At 42.5% G+C, this 24,726-nt stretch overlaps 1 long non-coding RNA gene and 1 other non-coding gene across 2 annotated transcripts; both read right to left on the bottom strand.

Moving 5' to 3' along the window:
- Positions 1 to 852: 852 nt before the first annotated feature.
- On the bottom strand, positions 853 to 5,408 carry LOC121848102. The gene is made up of 3 exons (XR_006084836.1): positions 5,352 to 5,408; positions 1,751 to 1,804; positions 853 to 910 (listed from the first exon to the last, which is right to left on the bottom strand). It is a non-coding gene; the product is annotated as an uncharacterized LOC121848102 (long non-coding RNA).
- Positions 5,409 to 24,299: 18,891 nt separating this feature from the next.
- trnaa-ggc lies at positions 24,300 to 24,371 on the bottom strand. The gene has a single exon. It is a non-coding gene; the product is annotated as a tRNA-Ala (tRNA).
- Positions 24,372 to 24,726: the final 355 nt, after the last annotated feature.

Here is a 24,726-nt window from a genome sequence, read left to right as displayed (position 1 = left end):
ACCCCGCCATCTCCCAGCCCTGCATTGGAGTGTCAGCCTCGACCATACGAATTCCAAATCCCGACGTGGGACTTGAACCCACAACCCTCTGACTCAGAGGTGAGAGTGTAACACTGAGCCAAGCTGACACACATAATCTAGTGGAGTCCTGTAGCTCAGTGGTTAGAGCACTCGCTTTGCAAGCGAGAGACCTGAGTTCAATTCCAGGCAGAGGGCGAAACCTTGGGCAAGTTTCCATACTCCACACAGAGCCTAATAATAATCCCTCCAAAACCAAAAACAATAATAAATTGGTCATTTTCAATCTACGACTGTTTGTGGGACATTGCTGTGCGCAATTGGCTGCCGCGTTCGCCCACAAATATACAGTCAATTCACTTTACAGTGTGTTCTGTGAAGCGCTTTGGGACGCCCTTCCGACGTGAAAAGCGCTATATCAAATGCAAGGATTATTATATATTATTATTATCTTCTCTAGTTTGTTTCGACCTCTGCCCAAAAATAATAATAATAATCTTTGCATCGGCCAAAACTGGCCTGAAATTTCCAGAGGCGCAACCCGACACTAACAACTGATAAACACCCAGCATTGAGGGAAGCGCCTTGCAAAGTGGCTGGGACTGTGGCATTGAGAAATCTATCAGTACTCTGGGTATTTCTGACTCCCTGATGGCGAGGTCGTGGCATCCTCCTTCAAAAAGCATTGCTTTCCATTGCACTTTTTGTTCTGACGTTGCAGTCCGAAAACGTAGGTGTTGCACGTTACTCCAGTTTGTTTATGTAACGTCAGCAAAAGTTCCGTACGCGTCAGGTTTCCTGACCAACGCGCGTCTGTGTGCGTCAGGGTCCTGGCCCCCTCCTCTCTGACCCGTGCACAGATTCAGGTATTTCTTCATTTCACCTTTCAGTCCTAACAGAGGGGAAAAAAAACAAGTCACTGCATCGAAAGGAACAACCAGATAAATCAGGGCTCTTCAGGACTGGAAGAAGACGGTTCAGAGGGGCTTTAAAAAAAGGGTAGAAGATACTTGCGAAATACGTGGTCAATATACTTTACGATACATTCTGCGAAGTGCGTTGAGATGTCTCAGCGACATAATAACTTACTGCAGCAAATGCGAGGATTACCATTATTATACTCAAAGAGATAGAGAAACTAAACTTTTTTCACTCGTCCCTTTCCATTTTTCTCTGTTTCCCCATTATTTTTTAAGAAAAACTTCTTTCTGTATTAGGCTTGTATTTAAGGTCACCCTCTCCTTTCTCCCTACAAGCTTTGTAGATCTTTTTTTTAAAACTTTTTAATCCCTCAGTTTATTTCTCCGTTGATCCATTTTGCACCAGTTTCGTTGCAGTCGTTTGTGTGAAGCGCTTTGAGATGCCTCGAAGACGTGATAAGGCGCTAGGTAGAGGCTTAAAACTCAGTCATTCAGCTGAGAGCTGGAGACTTAACCGGAACATCTATATCCCCTTGAGATACCGATATTTGTTTGCAACCAGTATAGTTGATATTGCTGCAGGCTCTTTGAGCCAATTAAATAAGCAAATACCTGCCCATAAATTCTCGTTATATGTATTGTCTCCCAACTGCAAATATGCCAAGAGAACATGGTTGAGGGCTGCAAAGGGCATTTTCTGGACAAACACTGGGAAGTATATCTTTACACACGAGGCAATTCATGACTGGACCTGGATGCAAGGTTGATACTGTAACAGATGTAGAGTAAGGGAGATGTTCTGGAAGGCTCACATCAAATGGACCTCTTGTTTGATTCGGATCAACACTCCTGACACCGATTTGGCTCTGTGGAGACACACCTGGTAAAAAGGCAGGAATAATCCAAAGCAATACATGGCAGTGTTCGTACACCTTAATCCCTGAAAGCCAAAGCCACTATAGATAATTCCCATTCAAGTGTGGTTAACAATTTTTAATTCCACCTACTTTTTTTTTACATGCAAAACGCCTGTATTTAACAGTGGCGATAAACCATTTCAAGCCACCGGAAGGGCATCTCCAAGCGCTTCACGGGTATTACTGTGTAATGGAGTGACTGTGAGTTTGTAGGCAAACACAGCAGCACAATTTCCCATAATGTCCCACAAACAACCATGAAAAGAGCGACCGATTTTATTTTGGGGGACTGGCCAAATGCTAGGACACTGGGAGAAACCCCTTTCTTCTCTCAAATAGTGTCTTGGGAAGTTTAAAGTCCACCTGAATGGGCAGACGGACCTCGGTTTAGCTTCTCATCCGAAGATCGGTTCCTCCAACAATGCACGCACCCTCAGCGCTGTACGAGTTCAAGTCCCAAAATGGGTTTTGAACCCACAACTTTCTGGCTCAGAGGCGAGAGTGCTGCCACTGCACAAAGCTGACATACGCCAGTGTAAGGAAGCTTAGCCAAGGGACCGAGGAAATTAAGCAAAGTGATGCGGAGACAATCTAGAAAACAACAACAAAACCTTGCATTTATACAGCACCCTTCACTCAGGGCAGTGTCTCGGTGAGCTGGATTAAAACTCAGGCTATATGTTGCTAAGTTGATAACAGATAGGTTATTTTCTGATGTTGAACCAGTGATGTCTTACAGCCTCCTTTTGCTACGATGCCATCACACGCATGGATACCGAACATTGTACATTTCAGATTGTCAATCCAGGTCCAACTCTAAACTGCAAACAGTTCATGCTTGAATTCTTTACAAGCATCTGAATCCATTCAGATAGGGAGTGCCTTCCAACAGCTGAGCAGTGTAAAGATTCTGACTGCTACACTCTCCTCCAGCCCTAATCTTCTGCCCATTCTCCTTCTCTTCTGACGGGATATTAAGTCCATACTCTCTGGACCTCTGTGAAAACCTCTTTGTCTTGTGCCTTCGCCTTCATACCTCTCTTAAAAACATATCTCCACGACTGTGCATTTGGTCAACGTCTTTTAAATTCCCCTCTCCTTACCTTTGTGCTATGATTTAGATGCTTATGATGATGAAGGAGTTGGAGTATAAGAAAAATTCTCCTTGTCTGCCCTCTGGTTCTTTAACCAATTATCTTAAACTGTTTCCTCTGGTTACCAACCCACCCACCAGAGGAAACGGTTTCTTCTTACTTAAATCCCCTCAGAATTCTGAAAACCTGGAGATTTTTGCAACCCTGCTTTATTATTTCCTTTGTTGGCGGGTATATATTTTACAATGAGATACCAGCATGTGATTAAAGAGCAGTTAGATCAATACCTACTCGGTACCTAAGTGGGAATCTGTATGGTGTAAATTCTTCCCAAAGCAGAGCAGGAATGATTTTAGTAATGGCTCACAAAGAAGAATGGAAGAGTAACTGTGCAGTTTACCAGCTCAAAGCACTAAAAATAAAACACACGATTTGGGTGACACAATTCCTTAATGCCGCACTTACTACCTTGACCTAGAATTTAAAGCCAACATTTCCCGATTTTAAAGAGGTTGCGCTTTTGCAATTACCCATCTTTAACTAGTTTCCAGCACACCAGGCTGAGCACTTGAGTGATGGTTTGAATAAGTTGATGGCACTGATTCACAAAGAAGTAAAAAATCAATATCCCACTTGTTATTAGCTCCAAACGTTCACTTGACAAGCACATCTCCGATAGGCATTTTCTCTATTAAATTACCAGTTAACTAAAAAGCTCCTCAAGACGGAATATTAGTTAACTACTTGTTAGCTGTTATGAACACAGGTTGCGTTGAGAGTTCCACATTATCCACATTATTTCACGTGGAGTTCTGCAGCTCGCCTCGCACGTGAGAGACCTGGGTTTGATTCCCGGGCAAGTTTCCTTACTCCGCATACCTCTGTTTACCTAGCAGTAGTAGGAACCTGGTTGTTAGTCGATTGGTGGATCGCTTTTTCATGGGTAATAATCCCTTCAAAAAAGATAATAACAACAAATTGATCACTCAATCCACGACTGTTTGTGGGTTACTGCTACGCGCAATTGGCTGCCACAAAATATATAGTCAATTCACTTTACAGTGTATTCCGTGACGCACTTTGAGACGTCTCGAAGACGCAATAAGGCGGTATATCAAATGCAAGGACTATTATTATATTATTATTATCCCGGAAAACAACTTCAATACTGATTTAATGTGAACATTGTACTGGAAGCGTTAACTGTACTCAATGCACTCAGTAAATTATGAATGTATCTTTCAAAACTGTAAACTGTGGTAAAAAAAACAATAGCCACAGGGGAGACTGTACAAAGGCTTTGAACGATTGATCACAGGAAAATAAGAACAATCTATGTTGCTTGACATTTACATATTGTCACACTGGGATCAATATTCATCAGCAGGATTTTTTTTCTCGACATTGTGCCCTTTTCTCGAGTAACATTTAACCAAATGTGGCTCTTCTGCTTGGCTATCTGGCCACGGGTGTGCTTTGAAGGAAATTCCAGGCATTAATAAAACCGCTGCATATAATGCTCGCTGTTGATATATGGCATTGAAGTGGCCTTCTTTACCAGAGCAGGCGGTACTCATTTTCAGGCCAAAGAAGTCTCAATAGACATCATTCAAGTCTCTTCGCACATAAAAATACTATATCAGTCAGTTCATTTCTGTCCCACAACAACAACAACAAGATTACATTTGTATAGCGCCTTTCACGTCGGGAGCCTTCAGATGAGACATTAAACTGAGGACTCGTTGCCTGCTCAGGCGCATGTTAAAGAGTTTCTCCTGGTGTCATGGCCCCGACCTCCCACACAAAACTGATCATTCTTTTCATGGATGTTTGTGGGATCATCACTCTTTGCAAAATTGGCTGCCGCACTTATACTTCACAGTAAGCCCTGTGAAGTGCTTTGCGACATTGTGAATCGGTTAATGGGCCAATTCCCTGCTTTTCCTCAAACCAGTGCCTCAAAACAGAGGTATCTGCCATACTCGGGCCTTTTGTTTGGCAGTCAACCTCGCTGACGTTAACTGATGAAAGGCTGAAACTCTGTGTCGTCCGATCAGGAGCGGTCAATACCAAAGCAGCTAACAAGTTCACTTGTCAGTTGGCGCCTTTTTTGGTCAAGTAGAGACTGGCGACGCTGACTGAGAAAACCACGCTGGCGTTTTAGATTCCTAAAGCGCTGAGTAAAAATGATTCATCGGTACTACTGATTTTCCTTTCCGCGCAGACACGATTGCCAGTCCGGGGAGACAGGTGCTCAATTGATCCGTGCTGTGCATTAAACTCTGGCATTATTCTCTAATCTGAAGCCATGGGATCATTAATTATAATAGTTTTGCTCTGGCTGAATCAATGCAAAACAAAAACCATCTGTTCTCTAACCTTTTTTTTAGTGTGCATCTTACCTTTACACGTAGCCCATAGAAGGTGTCTGTGTCTTGTTCAGCCCATCATTGCTGCAAAGACGTCTCTGTTAAAATAGAAAGACCCTCGCATCATTCAACGTTATTGCACTTCATTTCTAGAAGTGAATACTTTAGAGGAATCTACTGAAAATGTCTTCATTACCAGCGTAATTGATTTCCCCCCCACCTCCCCAACCCCCAATTTGCGCTCTTGTTGAAGCAGCAAAGGCACAGCAGGCTTCGAAGGTGAGTCTTGAACCGTTATGGTTAGAGCACTCGCCTCGAAAGTTTGATTACCGGGCGGGGCAAAATCTGCCGTGTTTCGCCCACAAAATATACAATCAATTCACTTTACCGTTTACTCTGTGAAGCGCATCGAGACGTCTCAATGACGTGATAAGGCACTATATCAAATGCAAGGATTATTATTCTTATTAGGTTTGTGTCAGAAGTGTGTACAGTTGACTGCGAAACCATTTTGCAATGCACCAGTATCTTTGTGAACCTTTTAATGATTTCCTTATAGCCCAATGCAACACTCCATCCAACACTGGAAATTAAACAAAAATCCTCAGTGTTTGCGGTGATATAAAGCAAAGTCAGCATTGGGGTGCAACATATTTTGGTTGGAAACAATGGCGATAAGCTTCAGCATCACTTCAGCAGGAACAAAACACTTAAAGCCAGAAGTAAATAATAATAATAATAATAATAATAATAATAGTAATAATAATAATTACAATTCACTTCAGGAGGACACCTCAAAGTGCTTCACACAAAATACTATTAAGTGTAATGACTCTATTTTGCAGGCGAACACAACAGCCAATTTGCACACAGCAATGTCCCACAAAATGTCCGTGAAATGAAGGACAGATTTTATTTTTTGAGGGATTGTCAGTTAGTCAAGACACCAAAACAGCATTTGTTGAAACTACTGATCTGCATTCGTCAAAAGGACCGGATGAGTCTGTGTTAAATCGCACGAATGTACCTTTATTCAACCCCGTCTGAAGATTTCCTCTGGCATGAACTGGCCGCAAAAGCTATCATGCATTTAAGATAACCCCATCACACACAGCACACAAAGAAACCTTCCCTGAATAAATCATTACCGGCCAGGCCCTGATATCTCTCTCATTTTCTCACTGCTTCCAGAGCATTCAGGTAAGGTCAATAAACTAGTTAATAAAATGCCTGCATTGGTCAATCCTTCCAACCAATGTCATCAATATTTCACATCAGCAAATAAGCGCAATAAGGAGCAAGTCTTACAGTGACACTGGGAGCACCGAAAAGACTGATAACCCAGTTCGGAATTGACAATTGTCTCAAAGCAAAATCATTTCCTATTAACTTCCAATGTGATTTCAATAAACAGGAGAATAAATTCAATAAAAAAACAGAAATTGGTTGGCAATTGTAACTTAGAGCAGGTGCTACTTCACCAGGTCTCAGACTTCTTGTTTCACACTTGGAACGTCTTGATATGAAGTCCTGTAGCTCAGTGGTTAGAGCACTCGCCTCGCAAGTGAGAGACCTGGGTTTGATTCCCGGGCAGGACGAAATGTTGGGCAAGTTTCCTTACTCCACACGCCTCTGTTTACCTACCAGGAAGTAGGAGCCCGGTTGTTCGTCGACTGGCGGATCATTTTTCCGCAGGTAATAATTCCTTCAAAAATAATAATAAATTGGTCACTTCAATCCACGACTGTTTGTCGGACACTGTTGTGCGCGATTGGCTGCCGCGTTTTGCCATTTAATTCACTTTACGATTTATTCTGTGAAGCGCTTTGAGACGTTGATAAGACGTGATAAGGCGCTGTATCAAATGCAAGGATTATTAGTATTATTATTATTATGATTATTATTATTATGCATACCACATTTCCAATCCATTACCTTGCTTGGTAGATTAGCCCAAACTTAGTAAAATAATAATAATACCTACATTTGATACATCGTGTTTTTTATGTCAGGGGCATTTTTTAAAATCTCTTCACAGGATATTGTTGTGGCTTTAGTGACTGTGTATCTTGCAAGTGAACGTGTCAGCCAATTTACTCACAATAATGTTCCACAAACAACCATGGAGTGAATGACCAATTTGATTTGGGGGATTGTTGGCCAGGACACCGGCAGAACAGGGAGAATAACTGTCCTGGAAAGTTGTTGTTGTTGTTATGCTGCCCTTGCATAAAAAAACAACTTGCCTTTGCATTGCCCTTCATGCAGAATTAACGTCTCGAAGCACTGAAAGGAACGTGAAACTTGTACGTGAAAGCAGCTGAAGAAATGAGTGTCGTAAAACAGGTTTCCATTACTGCAAGGTTATAAGCACTTTATTTATTTAATGATAATAATAATAATCCTTGCATTTGATATAGCGCCTTATCATGTCTTCGAGACGTCTCGAAGAGCTTCGATGACTATCCTGTGAAATGAATCAACTGTGCATTGCGTGAGCAAAACACGGCAGCCAATCGCGCACAGCAGTGTCCCACAAACAGTCGGGGAGTGAGTGACTACATTTGTTTTAAAGGGATTATTACCCCCGGAAAGCGAACCACCAATCGACTAACTACCGGGTTCCTACTTACTGCTGGTAAACAGAGGCGCGTGGAGTAAAGGAAACTTGCTAAGGTTTTCCACCCTGCCCGGGAATCGAACCCATGTCCTCTCGCCTGCAATACCAATGCTCTAACCAACCAATACGCTACAGGATTCCGAAACGTAATATTATCTCCCGCTGGAGGTGAAATCATTGAAATCTCTGCCGAGGATTTGGGTAAGATTTGTCTTTGCGAAATAGGTGTTTACGGCCTGAATTTGAGAATGTGTAAAAGGATGTAGGAGAGTAATGTGACCCAGGAACAGCTGTTCCCGTTATGTGTATTTAGCTTCAGCCGAGTATTATGTTGCAATACTATTTACCTAAAATTGTGTTTATATGATGCATTCAGATCCCGAGTGACTAAACATACCTGAAGGCCCATGCCATATGCCATATGTTCACAACAAATCAGTAAAACTACAATATTATCTCCTGCTGCAAGTGACATATCTGTGCCTCACAAATACTCTTACCTTCTGTCCAATTTTACACAAACTGGCAATTTTAACTAGCAATAGGAATCTCACACGCAGCCAGAGGAAGAGGCTGTCTGTACTGGAAACGACAGTCGCTCTAATCCTCGCCTCTTGCAAACCTCTCCACGTTACAGTAACCCTGAGCTGAAATGTTCGGAACAAAATGCATTTAACCAGGTCTCGATCTGATATTATTTTTTCATTGGACTTAATTCGCTCAGGGTTGCGCGAAGCTGCCACACAGATTTATGCAGATCACGTTCAATGCTTTTGCGATGACGACTATTAATCCTGGGAGCTAGTAGCTTGTTGGACCCTGACGAGAAGCCACTAAAACAGCTCAGCGGATGGGAAAGATTCCACCTGGGTCCAGATTTTACTCAACTTTCAGAATTTGCAAAATTTGGCAAATCCTTAAACGGAGCCGGAAATTTGAAGCCATTTCCCTTTTGAGGTTTCTCTTTAAAAACTACAGAAAACCTACTTTGAAGTTAAAACTCAATTCAACAAATTGCCAAATTCTGGACGCTCTGAAATACCGCGTGAACACAGCCCAACAGTTATATTTTCGCTCACGAGGCATACATACAGTCAATACGCTTTACAGTATATTCTGTGAAGCACTTTCAGACGTCTCACAGACGTGATGAGACGCTATATCAAATGCAAGGATTATTATTATATAAACTAGTTGCATTTATGCTGCTAAATTCACATAGGATATCGTCTCAGAGCATTTTAAATCTAGACCCAAATGGAAATTCTGCCTACAGGTGCCCTTTAACAGCAAAATAAGAACAACTTGTGTCAGTGAGCAGATCTATCAGGGTATTTCCTGGTTTATTTCCTGTTAAGTGAATCCTCATATTTATGTGTTCGTTGCTTCCATGTCATTTGTTCCTTTCTTAAATACTTTCCCGATGTGGTTTCAAAACAAAAGCACGAGAGAAATAATGGAAGTTTGTTTGCTGGAGACGAAAGAAATAGCACCTTTGTGTCATTTTTCAACTGCGCCTTTACTCAACCCCTTCCTTTTCCACCGGGGACACAAACATAGGCACTTCCCACCATGCAAGCAAAAGGACCCGGGTTCGATTCCTGGGCAGAGTGAAACTTTACCCAAGTTTCCTTACTCCACGCGCCTCTGTTTTCCTAGCAGTAAGTAAGTAAGTTTGTCGATTTGCGCATCGCTCTCCTGGGGCAATAACTGCTTCAGAAAAAAATGTGGTCACTCAATCCACAACTATTATGATACACTGCTGTGCGCAATTGGCTGCTACGTTTAACCCACAAAATATACAGTCAATTCACTTTACAGGATATTCCGTGAAGCGCTTTGAGACGTCTCGAAGACGCGATAAGGTGCGAAGTCGAATGCAAGGATTATTATTGTTATTATATAGCACCTTATCACATTTCAAAGAGCTTCACAGCGCAGGAGCTGGCCATTTGGCCAATTGTGTTTGGGCTGGTGCTAATATTCTATCCAATATCCTGGAAATTGCTGTTACATTTGTGACTCTGCCTCAGCGTCCGCTTTTTCAATTTTCCTGCAAAGACGAGACACATATTACATATTCAATTGAGTTTCCCGAGATGGCATGGGGCATGCCAGCCTTGTGGGAGGCAGGTGAATTCGTGTAGCACTTCCTAGTAGGCTCAAAACAGCAGTAAAAAGAAAATCAACATTTAAAAAAAAAAATCGTTTAGCAGTATTTTTCCAAGCATTAAATGCAACAAACTAAGCTACAAATTGCACTGAGGATTGATAAATAGTGGTTTTAAATAAGGTTGCAACCTCCTTGGCTTTATTCTGTATGCCCGCCATAATTTAACCCACAGCTTTTCAAAGCTGACATTTAATCAATTGATGTAAATCACATTGGAGACCTATTATTCCTTAATTCATTAATCCAATCAAGCTGAATGTAACTTTGTAAGATAAGGACAGAGCAGCAGGTTTTTTTTTCTGTGTTGAGGTCAGGGAATGGTGCAAGACATCCTACCAGAAGATCAAAAGCAGATGTATACGTTATTGAACGGCTGTGTTCAAAGCCAGCATCAGAGGTGGTTTAACAATTAATTATCTGGCTGTAACAGTAAAGCTTGGCCTCATCCTTCATTCAATAACTGCGTCGATTCTGACGAACACAGAAAAGACGTTTCAAGCCATCACACTTGGCTCCGTCTCGAAATCGTTTTCCAACAACGTTTTTACTCTTGAGACCATGCCCGAGAGTATTCAATCCAGGGAGAGTTCCACGTAGCTTTCCACCTACTCATAACAACTTCTGTATGTCTGGAATGAAATGGGCACTCTTTCTTTATATTAAAGCCACAAATTAGACCTCAATATTTGGCTGAATGCAATCCTCCTTCAAGTCCCAACGACACTGATACTGTATTAAACTTCAGAGCAGAATTTCTCTTTTTATTCTGTTGAGCAGGCTGGGAAGTGGAAGAAAGATAAACCTTCCTGTTGATTACGCACGGTTGAAAGTTCCCTGTTTTGGAAACGTCTGAATCCAGCGTCAAGAATGAGACTATGTTTATGCTGCATGTTTCTGATGAGCTGCCACAACTTTCCGAGCAATTTGCGAGCTATCATCTCAGCTGATAGTTAGTTGATCGGCTTCGGGGCTGAAAGTTGTGGGTCCAAGCTCAACAATAAGACTTTCAAGCTCACAGTCCAGCCTGGCACTCCAGTGTGATGCTGGGGGCAATATTATTATTATTATTATTATTATTATTATTATTATTATTATTATTATTATTATTAAGTGCTGGCCAACAATTCCCCCAGATAAAATTGGTTACTCGCTTTACTGGCTGATCGTTGGACATTGCTGTGTGAAATTGGCTGCCCCATTTCGCCCACAAAATACACAGTTAATTCTACTTTGCATTACAGTCTGTGAAGCGCTTTGAGATGTTTAAACTACATGATAAAGCACTATATCAAATGCACGGATTATTATTATTATTACTTTTACAGTAAATCCCGAGGCACCGTCCCAGCGTGAAAGACGCCAGATCAAATGCAAAAATTGTCATTACAATTCGAGCTCTAACACCTCCTCGTTGCCAATTATAAAATGTTCTGTAATTTTTGGTTTCCTTTTTTATGGCTAACCCAGTACTGCAATATGCAGTAGCCTGTAATGAATTTAATTCTGTGGAACATTGCATTTTGATAAAGTACCAAATTAAAGCTGTTTTCAATTGAAAAACGTTAACTCGCAGGTCACCCCTCCTGATTGTAAACATGAGTTTGCTTTTCATGGCAATTGTCTTGGGCCCACGTGAGAGTTAAATCTCAGTTAAGCAGCTGCTTTTTATTTATTAGCTCCCAGACATTACTGTAATTGACAAATAGAGTCAAACCCCTCTCCCCCCCTCCCCCCCCCCCACCACCACCATCAACCAAGTTTAGGGTTGAATTGTAAGTAATTAGAATTTAGTGTAGTATTAAAATAGAATATTTTGCACATTAAAAGTGATTGCCTCAAGTGGCAGGGGCATTACGGTTTTGCAAAACCAACGGGAAGAACGCGTGGCAAGTTCACAAGATTGTTTTGTACTTGAAGAAGGCCCTTCGGCACGTTCTGATCTCATCCCATCACTGCTGTCCACCCGTGATAGCATCAAGCTTTAAATGAGTGTCCTGGCCTCAACCACCTTCCCAGGTATGAGAAATATTTTAGTCAATTTTACCTCTCTCTGCCCTCCATGTTTGTTGTCAAGTCCGTAACCAGGCAGGGGGTCACAAACATAGGATATCGATTAGAGGATCTAAAAGAGGATTTAGGAGGAACCTGTTCATGCCGAGGCAGGGTAATGAGATTGTGGAACTTGCTGCCCAAAGCGGTGGTTGAATCAGATAGTGTAGGTACATTTAAGAGGAAGCTAGACCTTGACACGAAGGAGAAGAGAATAAAAGGGTATGGGAGGGAGTAAAGAGAGGGTGGAGACTTACATGGAGTGTAAACTTCAGCACAGACTGGTTGGATTGAATGGCCTGTTGAACATGCTGTAGGTTTCTATGTAATCTAGGATTCATTGAACAGAAGTTGAAATGCGATAAATTGGTCATTTTCAATCTACGACTGTTTGTGGGACATTGCTGTGCGCAATTGACTGCCGCGTTCGCCCACAAATATACAGTCAATTCACTTTGCAGTGTGTTCTGTGAAGCGCTTTGGGACGTCCTCCCGACGTGAAAAGCGCTATATCAAATGCAAGGATTATTATTATTATTATTATTAAGGAGCCACAATCATGGGAACTTTCCATCTAGATGTGAAATAATTCATTAAATCTCTGTGGCTTGTCAATCCATGGCTTTATTACCCGTAGACATAAGTTCCCGTGTCTTGTTCACGAGTCTTCCCAGCTCAACTGTCCATAAGTTCTAGAGAGTCCAACACTCTGCAGTCCATAACCTTCCATACACCAGGTTCATTGAGACTGTTACTTCCTCCCTCCCCGCCCATTACACTTTCCAAGCTCCCAATTTTCCAGCAGAAGATCCTCGTCCTAACGTTCAAATGTCTACATGCCTTTTGCCAGCATTAGACAGGGAACACTGTTTATATTCTGCTTATATTCTGTATATTGTTAATATTTATATAAGATTTAGTGGGTCATTGCTGTGTGTAATTAGTTAATGCGGTTCACCCACAAAATATACAATCAATTCACTTTACAATAGATCCTGTGAAACGCTTTGAGACGTCTAAATGATGTGATAAGGCGCTATATGTTAATCAATATTATTATTATATTATTATTATATCAAACGCAGTCTTACTAGTATCATTATTAACACGGCATATTTCACCGCAGTGTTCCAAATGTGGCCTCACCAGTGGATCTGTCCAAACTCTACAGTAACTGAGTGTGACTTGTAGTCAAACACTGTCATGATGCGGTTAAATTTCATTAGCTTTGTCGACAGAAACGTCTCTTAGAATTCTCTTATGAGTGATCATTAATGACACCGAAACGTTGTCCTTCCGCAGTTGATGGACAGTCTCGACTTGTAAGTGTATGTTTACTCTTCCCTTGCGTTGCATTGCATTTATTTTGCCGTCCTCCTTTGCAGGGAAGTATGCTGGGTTCTCCTTGGAGCAGAGAAGAAGACACGTTTGCCAACAGAATGTCGGAATCAATTCAATCCTCTGGGTGCAGTTTTGGGGAGTCTGGTTAAGGAGCCAGGCAAGTCCGCAGTTCTCCAGGGCACTGCTGGTGACAAGAAATCAGCCAGACCTTGTCCCATTCGAAGTCCTGCAAGCCAAAGCTTTCTAAAATGGGCGGAGTGGTCCCAGGTGGACAAACAGTGGAAAAGGTGCCATCACAATGCTCGCAATGACAAGCCATGTTAAACCTGCAGGAGTTACCCCCAACGCACACTCTGGAGTCCCCCAAGCCTCGGCTCTTGCCAACCTGCGCCTAATACTCACCGGAATCAGGTAATGCGGAGTTCGTCATTCCATTCCAGACACAGGGAAATTTCCACTTTTTTTTTTTGGTACGTGTCTGGACCTCTCGATCTGGTCTGGACGCTCTTCACGTGATGGGTCTTCACGTGTGTCAGACACCCAACTGACCAAAATAATTTTTTGAAAAAAAAAACATTTGTTTGCATCAAAACCTATTTGTCACTCGTACAATCTATTTGCTGCCTCATGAACTCATGTGGAAAGATGATTCAACGTAGCTGGTGGATGTTTCCACGCCCACTGTACACTATTCTTCCTTACCATGCCTCTCCTTCAGCTACTACGCGTCCTGTTCATCTTTGCACACAGCTTACGAGTCTGGCAAAGAGCAAACATCAGAGGAAATCAGAGATTAGTCAGATAGTGATGGATAATCTGGAGGCACGCTGCTATTCTGTGAAATGTTGAAACAAATACTTGTGCTGTCTTGAGACGACAGTGCAGTAAAATATCAGAGAGCTTGAGTTAGATCTTTACATGCTTCAGTAATATGGCGCCAGAAATACATGCCAGTCAAAGTAGTTAATAACCAGCAAGATGAGAACATGTTAGCAGAAATGGTTTCACACCCAGGATTAGCGGAACATAAATATAGTCCTTTGTTTCAGCGTGACTCAATCAGAAATTCTGTGTCAGGAAGTTGTGGGTTTCATGTTAGATTTTTGCTCGTAATCTACGCTAATACTCTACAAAAGCTTGCATTTTTATAGACATGTTTAAATAGATAGAATAGCTTCTCGGAGCACTATAGAGGTCTTCCTTCCTTCCTTCCTCCGAAAAAAAAGGAGCAAGATCAAAGTATGCATTGAAATTAAAGAGAAATATATTATTTATTCGTCTGGGCTCAGTTTATAACATTGTCAGTTTTGAGCCAGAAGGTTATGGGAAGAATCTCTACCCCACACTGACTGGGTCTGCCCTTGACTGCCGGCAAGCTATGTCTCAGCAGTGCTCTGGAGTATTAATAATAATAATCATCCTTGCATTTGATATAGCGCCTTATCACGTCTTCGCGACGTCTCAAAGCGCTTTGCAGGATATACTGAATGACTGATATATTTTGTGGGCGAAACGCGGCAGCCAATTGCGCACAGCAGTGTCCCACAAACAGTGATCAACTGATTCAATCCACGACTGTTTGGGGGGAAACTACTGTGCACACTGCATTGTCGAGTCCCCTGGCTCGAGAGTTTTAGGAAAATAACTGCGTGCATGGGGAGTAGTAAAACCAAACAAATACATTTCGGATTAGAAATGTAAACGGGGTCTACATCTACTTTATTTTCTCGGTATTTCAGAGCATCCAGAATTTGGCGGCTTCTTAAATATAGTCTGGTTTTACTATTCTGGACAAGTTGAAACAGCCTGTCATGATCTATATTGTCTTGCCACGTTAGAATCTTAAAGACAGCAATCACGTCGCCTCTCAATCTTCTCTTTTCCAGTGTGAACATCCCCAATTTACTGAGTCGCTCCTCATACTCCAGTTCCTCCAATTCCCTCAATCATTTGGGTTGCTCTCCTCTGTATCTTCTCGATTTCTCCAATATCCTTTTTGTACTGCGGCGACCAGAACTGTACACAGTACTCTAAGTATGTTCGCACCAATGAGTTATACAGTGGCAGGATTACCCCACTATTTTGGCTTGCTACTCAACTTTTGATACATCCCAACATCTGGTTTGCTTTACTCACTGCCGCAGAGCATTGTTGGGAGAGCTTCGATTTATTGTCAATCAGGACCCCCAGGTCCTTTTCATTTTCCAGACATATTATTTTCCTTCCGTTCAAATAATAGTACTGATCCTCTTGGGTCCTATCTTGTTCAGCATCGCAATCTACCACCTTTATTAGCTTGGAGTCATCTGCAAACTTAGCCACTGTGCTTGCAACTCCTAGTTCCAGATCACTTATAAGTTCTTCTGGCACTATTCGAAAAGAGAACAGAGTTTCCCCTGGTGTTCTAGTAAACAATCCCCCACATAAAATTGGTCATTCACTTTGTGAATGTTTGTGGGACATTGCTGTTAATAATGAATAATAATACTCCTTGCATTTGATATAGCGCTTTTCACGTCTTCTAGACGTCTCAAAGCGCTTCACAGAATATGCTATAAAGTGAATTGACCGTATATTTGTTTGCAAATTGGCTACCACGTTCACCTACAAAACACATGGTCACAGTATATCCTTGAGCACTTTGAGACGTTCTCGTGACGTGAAAGACGCTACACCAAATGCAAGGATTATTATTATGATGATTTATTAAGTTCTGAAACGTTAAGAAAATAGACCCAAGTGGAATTTCTCCCCTTAATGCCCTGGTATAGGAGTTGTGTGAGATAGAAACTCAGGGAGTTGCATCAGACAACTGAAAATACCTCCTGAGATTTCAGTCTTCCAAAATAAACGCTGCAAACATGATCCTGAAAATTATAGGCTTGTTGTTCCCTTGACATCAGTAATGGGAAAAATCTTGTGGGGTTGTTTTCCACATGTGGGTAAGTTACTGAGCTGGCAGCATGCACATATAATGGGATTTGACCGTTAGAAGGGCACCCTGCCAAGCTCAGTAAATTTCCCAACCGACGGAAAATAAGCCCCATGTCGTCTTAGTCATAAAACAATTCAAGAGGACACAGTGAGATTAAAGACTGTGTATTGAAGTCGCCGTTAGTTTCTGAAAAAGAAGCTCAGAACGCTGAAAACGCACAGCAAGGGAATCAGCGTGCGATAGAGAAAGGTTAACATTTCATTACTTCAGCAGAACTGCAGCAAATGGGCTTCTTAATGCAGCGTTTATACTGTGGATTCAGCCGCAGCACCGAACAGGAGACCTGTTGTTTCACACTGTGTCTGCCTGCCATTTTTACCACTGAGCAGCTTGTGTCCAAACCCACACAAACCCTTAACCCACCCGCCCCTTCTCTCTCAGCTCCACTGCCTCCCCATGCCCCCCAGCGGATCGAATTCAAGATCCTAATCCTCCCATTCGAACCCCTCCACTCTACCTCTGCGGCTTCCTGTAACACTGCCAACCTGGCTGCTTCCTACTCTCAGCGAACACTGATCAAAGAAATAAATCTTAAGGCAGGCTTTACATTCTTCGTAACTCCTGCCCGATCCTTCCCACCACCCATTTCAGCCATTCTACCTTCATTCTCTGGCGCTCCATCCCAGAGTCGCTCTGACTCACCCCTCTCTCCCCACATTTAAAGCCCGCCTTAAGATTTATTTCTTTGATCGCACATTGGGTCATCCCTCCCAATCCCCTCTGGCCTTCAGCTCCCCCTTACAAACTCGGGTCATCCAGTCAGCCGTGTAAAGCACTTTGAGATGTCCTACCGATGTGAAAGGGGCTGTATGAATTGTATTGTATTTTACATTCTGGACGAAGGGATGTGGGTGTGTGGGTGTGTGTGTTTGAAGCATTTGTGTCAAAGTAAGATCTTATTGCATGTGTGAAGGCGTGCCATCATCACATAAGTAGCCCAATGACCTCAGTCATGTTCGTGATTGTGCAGTTAAGGATCAGGAAGTTCATTCGGTGAATTACGATGAGAGGATAAGTAGCCTCAATCCCTTATCACGGGTGGGGGGGGGGGGGGAAGCACAGACTGAATGAGGATTGATTCTTTTAACAAATCACCTCCTTGTACTTGCATATTGACAAGGCAGATGGGAATCGACTGTTCCCTCCGGTAAAGAGATCCGGAACCGAAAAGGCATAATCTTAAAATTAGCTGCAAGGTGCTTAGAGGTTAGATTGGGTAACATTGCTTGCACGATAGCAATTTGCAATGCACCGCCCCAGAAGGCTGTGGATGCAGAATTGATTGAGTCATTTAAATGCGAGGAGGATAATAATAATAATAATGATAATAATAATCCTTACATTTGCTATAGTACCTTATCACATCATTGAGATGTACTCAAAGTGCTTCACAGGATTTACAGTAAAGGGGTGTATTTTGTGGACAAATGTGGCAGCCAATTTCTACACAGCAATGTCCCACAACAGCCACAGAATCATAGAATTATACAGCACAGAAGGAGGCCATTCGGCCCATCCTTTTAAAAGAGCTACCCCATTAATCCCACTCCCCCGCCCTCTCCCCAGAGCCCTGCAAACTTGTCCTCCCCAAATAATGATCTATTTGTTCTGTCACCAATCTTATTTGGGAGACTGTTGGCCGGGACACCAGGAGAAATTTCCTTTATCTTTCCGAATAGTGCCATGGGATCTTTAACATCAAACTGTACAGGCAGACAGGACATCGGTTTAACTGCTCATCTAAAGGACGGTAATATAGATATTTGGGAGTTAGGGGGTTTAACAGTTATAGAGAAAAAATAGGCAGATGAGATTAAATGGTTGAAAGATGTGTCTACAACAACTTGCGTTTATATAACGCCCTCCAGGAGTGCTTAATTTGCCATTATCTAATAAATCGTCAAACAGTCATGTCAAATTGCCTACTTCTGCTCCTATATTGCCCTGATTCAACTCCGTGAAATAACAGAGTGGATGTGGAGACTGAGGCATGAATAGATAGTAAGGAAAACAGAATCTCAGCTGGTGCAGCGAAAAAGGAAACACCTCATCGGAAGGATTTCTGACTCAGAAGTGATTCAAACTGACACCTGTTGCCGTTCGCTGTTGCTACCAAGCCGTCTATTTCTAATTCCAATTCCTCCTTCTATCCACATTCCCTCTAATAAAGGTTTAAGTCTGTACCGGCCTTGTATTTTTAACGGGTAAGTTTGATTGTATCGTATCAAACATCACTGGATGTAGAGCGGAAACACGTTAAGAGAATTGTTATTTTTACCGCTTGTCCTACTTCGGAGATGTTGCAGTTATTCCTTCAGAAAAAGTTTTCACAAAGTTTTGTTTTTTTACCCGATTCCTGTGTTTCCGCTTTAACTAGCGGGACTGGAAATGGGCTCACATATCTGGCACTCAAGTCTAAGCATGATGGAGGATACTGACAGATCCCTTTCTGAACTCCTGATGATTTTTTCCTCCGAGATACAGTGCTTCAATTATCAGAGGCAAAAGTCTCCCAGTTCTTCAAAACGTATTATATGAGATATCTTCCAATAGATACTGGAATCCTCAGCTAACCTTGGTGGAGATAGAAGAGAGAGAATGAGACATCGTTGTTAAAGGGACACTGTCCTCGTTAAATTATTTGGCAAATTTTATTCTAATCCACTCACAAACACGGCATAGCATGGTGCAAATCCTAATCCTTACATTTGGTTTAGCGCCTTTCGGGTCGGGAGGACGTTTCGAAGCTCTTCGCAGGCTTCACTGTAATGTGGAGTGTCTGTGAAGTGGGGCAAATGCAGCAGCCAATTTGTACACAGCAAAATTTGTACAATCAGCCGTGAAGTGATCGATTCATTTTATTGGGGGGACGGGACGGTGGGGAATTGTCAGCCCGAAAAAAACAGGAGAAACTCCCTTCCTTTTGAGGATATTGCTATGGGATCGTTAAGCTCCCCTGAACAGTCAGGAACTTGGTTCAACATCTCATAGTCTAGCTGTTATGAGTACCAAGTCCCAGTGTGGGGTTTGAACCCCCAACCATCCTACTCAGAGGTGCGAGTGCCATCAACAGAGCCAGGCTGATGCACAACATTGAAACATCGCCATCGGCTGACATGCACACTGTGAAAATGATCCTGTTTATCCTAAATTTTTGGAGGACAACCATTGCCAAAATTGCAGTGATTGAATGCCAAATGTTGTCATCTCCGCGAGTGAAGAATACTGGCACCATCCAGCGCTCGAAAAACTTTTGAGAGCCCTGTTCATTCCCTAACATCAGTGTCACTGGGATCAGGTGCCAGCCTGGCTCAGTTAGTTTGTCACTCTTCCCTCTGAGTCAGAAGGCTGTGGGTTCAAGCCCACTCTCAAGACTTTGAGCTCATTTAGTCTAGACTGACACTACAATGTCCGTGGACCGTCCAGCTTCCTCATCTAATAATAATAATGATAATCTTTGCATTTGATATAGCGCCTCATCATGTCATCGAGACGCCTCCAAGCATTTTGCAGATTATACCATAAAGTGAATCGACTGTATATATGGTTGATGTTGTCGTTATTATTATTATTTTGGGGGGGAATTTTTTTTTTTTTTATCATTTTGTTTTTACTTACCGCTAGCTAAACAGAGGCGTGTGGAATCACAAAACTTGCCTAAGGTTTCATCCAGCAATCGCACCCGGGTACTCTCGCTTGCGAGGCGAGTCTGTCAACTGATAAACTACAGGACTCCAATTTACATTTGCGCAGCACTTTTCATGTCAGGAGCACGTCTCAAAGCATTTCACAGCGCTGGAGGTCGGAGCCGAGGGAGATGGAGAGAGGAAATATGACCGAAAGCTCAATTGAGGAGATACGTTTATTACAATACTGGACCTCTGAAAGTTGCTTTAATCGGTAGCTTTGTTGTATACAAATAACCTGCCAGTTGCTGGTTTGTGTCAAAGAATAATAAATCATCATACCACCAAGCTTTGTCTCTGTACAAGAAACTCTAAGGACTGAGTAATCATTGCCCTGTTTCCATACTGCCCGAACACCGCTGCATTATTTGTTTAAAATGTCTGAACGCCAGATGGAGAGAAACCTACTTTGGACCAGTTTCGATATTTTTTTTTTTCCTTTCCTTTCCAAACCGTGTTCTCGCTGAAACGTATTGAAGACACAGATCATGCTTTCGATAATGACCTTCACAGGGGGGATCATTTTTCTTGATTTGAAGCCTTTGACAAAGTAACTCACAATGTTCTGTGTGGGAAATTACAGTCTATTGGCTTTCGCGAAACTCCGATCATTTGCTTTCAAGTCATTATCGAAAAGTTATTCTCTCTGTAATGTATTTGGGACAATGGTTCCCCCGAAAGGCCAATTCGCATCTCTTTTCTGTTCTGATTTATAGCTAAACAGATCACCCAGTAAAGCCAGCCTTGCAAAGGTACTCGTCCTTCAAGGCAATGTCATCCAATTATTCAACCCGATTTCTGCTAATGATATTTCTATAGTCTTTACCCTGGAGGGAAGTTGTTCAAAGAGCCAGACCCTCTCGGCAAGTGTAATTCATGGCGATTCTGGTTATTTACTTGAATGTCACTATCAGTAATAACAACAGGAAGAATCCTTGCATTTGGTATTGCACCTTTCACCTCAAAAGCGCTTGAAAGGATTTACTGTAAGTTGTAGTGACTGTGTATTTTGTGGGCCGATTCAGCAGCCAAATTGCACACAGCAATGTCTCACATTAGCCTTTCTCTTCACCAATAATTCTACAGCATCTTTAACCACCCCCATTCCCCCCACCCGAACAGGCAGATAGGGCCTTGGTTTGATGTCTCGACCGAAGGAAGGCACCTCCAACCAATGCAGTGGCTTCCCCCAGCACTGCATTGGAGTGTCATCTTAGACTGTGTGAATTCCACATCCCGATGAGGAGCTTGAGCCTTACAACCTTATGATTTAGAGGATAAAGTACTGCCAACTGGGCCTGGTTGACGCCTAATCAAACAAGTCATGACTCTTTGTCCAGTTGTTCGAATTGGCACTCGGAAATGTTTACATTTCTACTGTTTTACGTTACATTAAACATTCATTTCATGGTGCAGGGTTTATCATACGTTCACAAATTAAACTGGACGGTGCCTTAAGTTTGTCAAGAATGATAAAATTGGATCCAATGGGAAAGCTCGCATCCGTTTCAGCTTTCCTCCCCGTTCCCCCAACCCATCCCATCTCTCTTTCATTGCCTGGCTCCACTGCAACCTCACCACGGAGCCTTTATTCATCACATCCAGGCTAGATTACCCAACTCTCTGCTCACCAGACTACCTCTCTTTTCCCTTCACAAGATGCAGGCTATCCACAAGCCTGCAGCTTAGGGCCTTTCCTGCACTTGGCTCCATGTTCAAGATCCTCTTCGTGAGCTTTAAATCCCTCCATAGTCTTGCCCCTCCCCACCTCTGAGACCTCAAAGCCTTTCAACCCAGTCGCTCTCTCCGCTCAGCAGGCCACGGCCTGCTTCTCATCCCCCCCATCCCACCTGCCCCACCATCAGTCTATCACGGTATCTGCCCCCGTTCTCTGGAACGTCATCCTGGACTCCATTTTGACTAGCCCATTCCCTCGCCTCCTTCAATATCACCTCAAGACCTTCCGCTTTGGGCATCTTCATCCCCTCTTCACCTTCCCTTGGCCACCACTAGCTACAGTGCCTTGGGACAACATGAAAGGCGCTATATAAATGTAAATCTGCATGGTATTGTAACTCATGCTGGTGGTATAAGGAGTTCAGAATGTTGAACCATGACTGATTTAATCAAGTTAATGTATCTGATCCTGATACATTACAGGCTGCGATTTTATGTTCAGAACCCTGATGGAAGAACTAAAGCTCATGGAGCAGAGCACCACCAAGGTTGAAAGTGTAGCATTAAAAAAAAGCTTAGCTAAGTAAAAGTGGTTCGTTCGAATCAAGCTTGTCCTTTTTATAGCCTGTCGGTATTATCATATATATTATTATTTATTATCGTATATATATATCATACATATATATGATAATAATCCTTGTGTTTGATATTGCCCCTAATCACATTGTTGAGTTGTCTTAAACGTGTTGCAGGATTTACTCTTAAGTGTAGTGACTGGGTATTTTTGAGGTTAAACGAGGCAGCCGATTTGCACACAGCAATAGCCCACAAACAGCTATGGAGTGAATGACCAATTTTATTTGGGCGATTGTCTGCCAAGACACTGGAGAAACTCTCTTCTCTATTCAAAGAGTGCCATGAGTCTTGAACATCTAACTTAACGTCAGATTTGAAGGACAGTACCTCTAATAACGCAGCCCCCCCCACCCCAGCACTGGGGTTCCAGTCTAGAACTGAGCTCATATTCCTAACGTAGAGATTCAACCCACCAACCTTTGATTCAGTTCTGACGAAAGGTCATCAACCTGAAACATTAACTCACTTTCCTTTCTCCGTAGATGCTGCCTGACCTGCTGAGTATTCCCAGCGACTTCTGTTTTTATTTCAGATTTCCGGCATCTGCAGTATTTTGGCTTTTTTTTTTAACCTAAGGGTATACGATGGAGGGAAGGTTGAGGTTAGGAGTGCCACAATCACAAGGCCCTGACAAACAACGATTAATATTATTAATTCTCGGTTTTATAATAACTACTTTGCCATGGGGAAAGGAAGAATCGGGAGCGAAAGGGGTGCATTTGAAGTTGGAAATAGAGGAGGATTCTTGAATTCACAATTACTTTGGAAGATGGTTCTCTTTAGGAACCGCAAAAAGACGACTTCAAAATTAAGACTGAACGGAAGAATTTTCCACAGTCCTTTGCCATCTTCAATTGCAAGAAATAAAAACAGCCTTACGGGCCAAGGTTAGGTAGAATTTCAGACCTGAATAGCCACCTGAATAGGTTATAATTCATTTGATTCTCGGCAGACCTGAGCCACATCCAGCATCTGATGTGGTCTGATATGTCCAGCTCAAACAGGGTCACTTAATTGAATACCAGCGGGGGTTAAAATCCATTGCAGCTCAAAACTATTAAATGACAATCATTGGACCTCTGGCAGTTTGTTGTTTGCGTGTGGAGATCCTCATCGTTATAGTGAATGTCTTCACTAATCTTCGTGCGACAAATACGTGCTGAAATATATAATGTTGCGGACTCCGTCCCTGGCTTTGAGCACACAGCAGCAATAAAGAAAAAAGATGCCAATTTGCTCAAAAGGTCTTATACAATACCGAACCCGATTCAATACGATTTACATTGATAGAGCGCCTTCACACGTCGCGAGGACGTGTTTCAAAGCGCTTCATACACTGGTAGCTCAATTCATCCCTGAAATAATCCAACTGTGACACTAACCAGTGTATAATTTTTGAAGTATAACTTGAAGTGACTAAGTAATGTGAACAAATCTTAGAAACTATATTTACCTATTTATTCATATTCAACAATAACAACAACATAACATGATAATAATCCTTGCATTTGATATAGCGCTTTTCACGTCTTCGAGACGTCTCAAAGCGCTTCACAGAATAATAGTAATAATAATCCTTGCATTTGATATAGCGCTTTTCACGTTGGGAGGACGTCCCAAAATGCTTTACAGAATATACTGTAAAGTGAATTGACCGTATATTTGTGGGTGAAACGCGACTGCCAATTGCGCACAGCAATGTCCCACAAACAGCCGCGGATTGAAAATGACCAATTTATTATTGTTTTGTTTTGGAGGGATTATTATTAGGCTCTGTGTGGAGTAAGGAAACTTGCCCAAGGTTTCGCCCTGCCGGGAACTGAACCCAGGTGTCTCGCTTGCCAGGCGAGTGCTCTAACCACTGAACTACAGAGCTTGCCTTCATATAGTGCCTTCTAGCAGGATAACATCTCAGTGCATTGAACTCCTACACTATATTATATCTAACTTGCAGAAAAATAATAATCCCTACAGTTGGTGTAGCACCTTTCATGTCGGGAGGACATGCCAAAGCGCTTCAAACCATACACTGTAAAGTGCAGTGACTGTGTGTTTTATGGGGAAACGAGGCAGCAAATCCCTTCACTCCTGACACCTCCCAACCTCTCCGACCTGCTATTTCCCTGCGCCACAACCCGCCGCCCCCACTCGCCTGGCTCCAGCCTCCCGCATGTCCCCCATCGCCTCCGTTCCACCATCGGCAGCCGTGCTGTTAGCCTCTACGCTCTGAA

Source organism: Callorhinchus milii, unplaced genomic scaffold, assembly GCF_018977255.1.
Source record: "Callorhinchus milii isolate IMCB2004 unplaced genomic scaffold, IMCB_Cmil_1.0 Scaffold2, whole genome shotgun sequence".
NCBI lineage: Eukaryota > Metazoa > Chordata > Chondrichthyes > Chimaeriformes > Callorhinchidae > Callorhinchus > Callorhinchus milii.
Note: the sequence above shows the minus strand (reverse complement) of the source record. Positions and strands in the feature narration are given on the sequence as shown.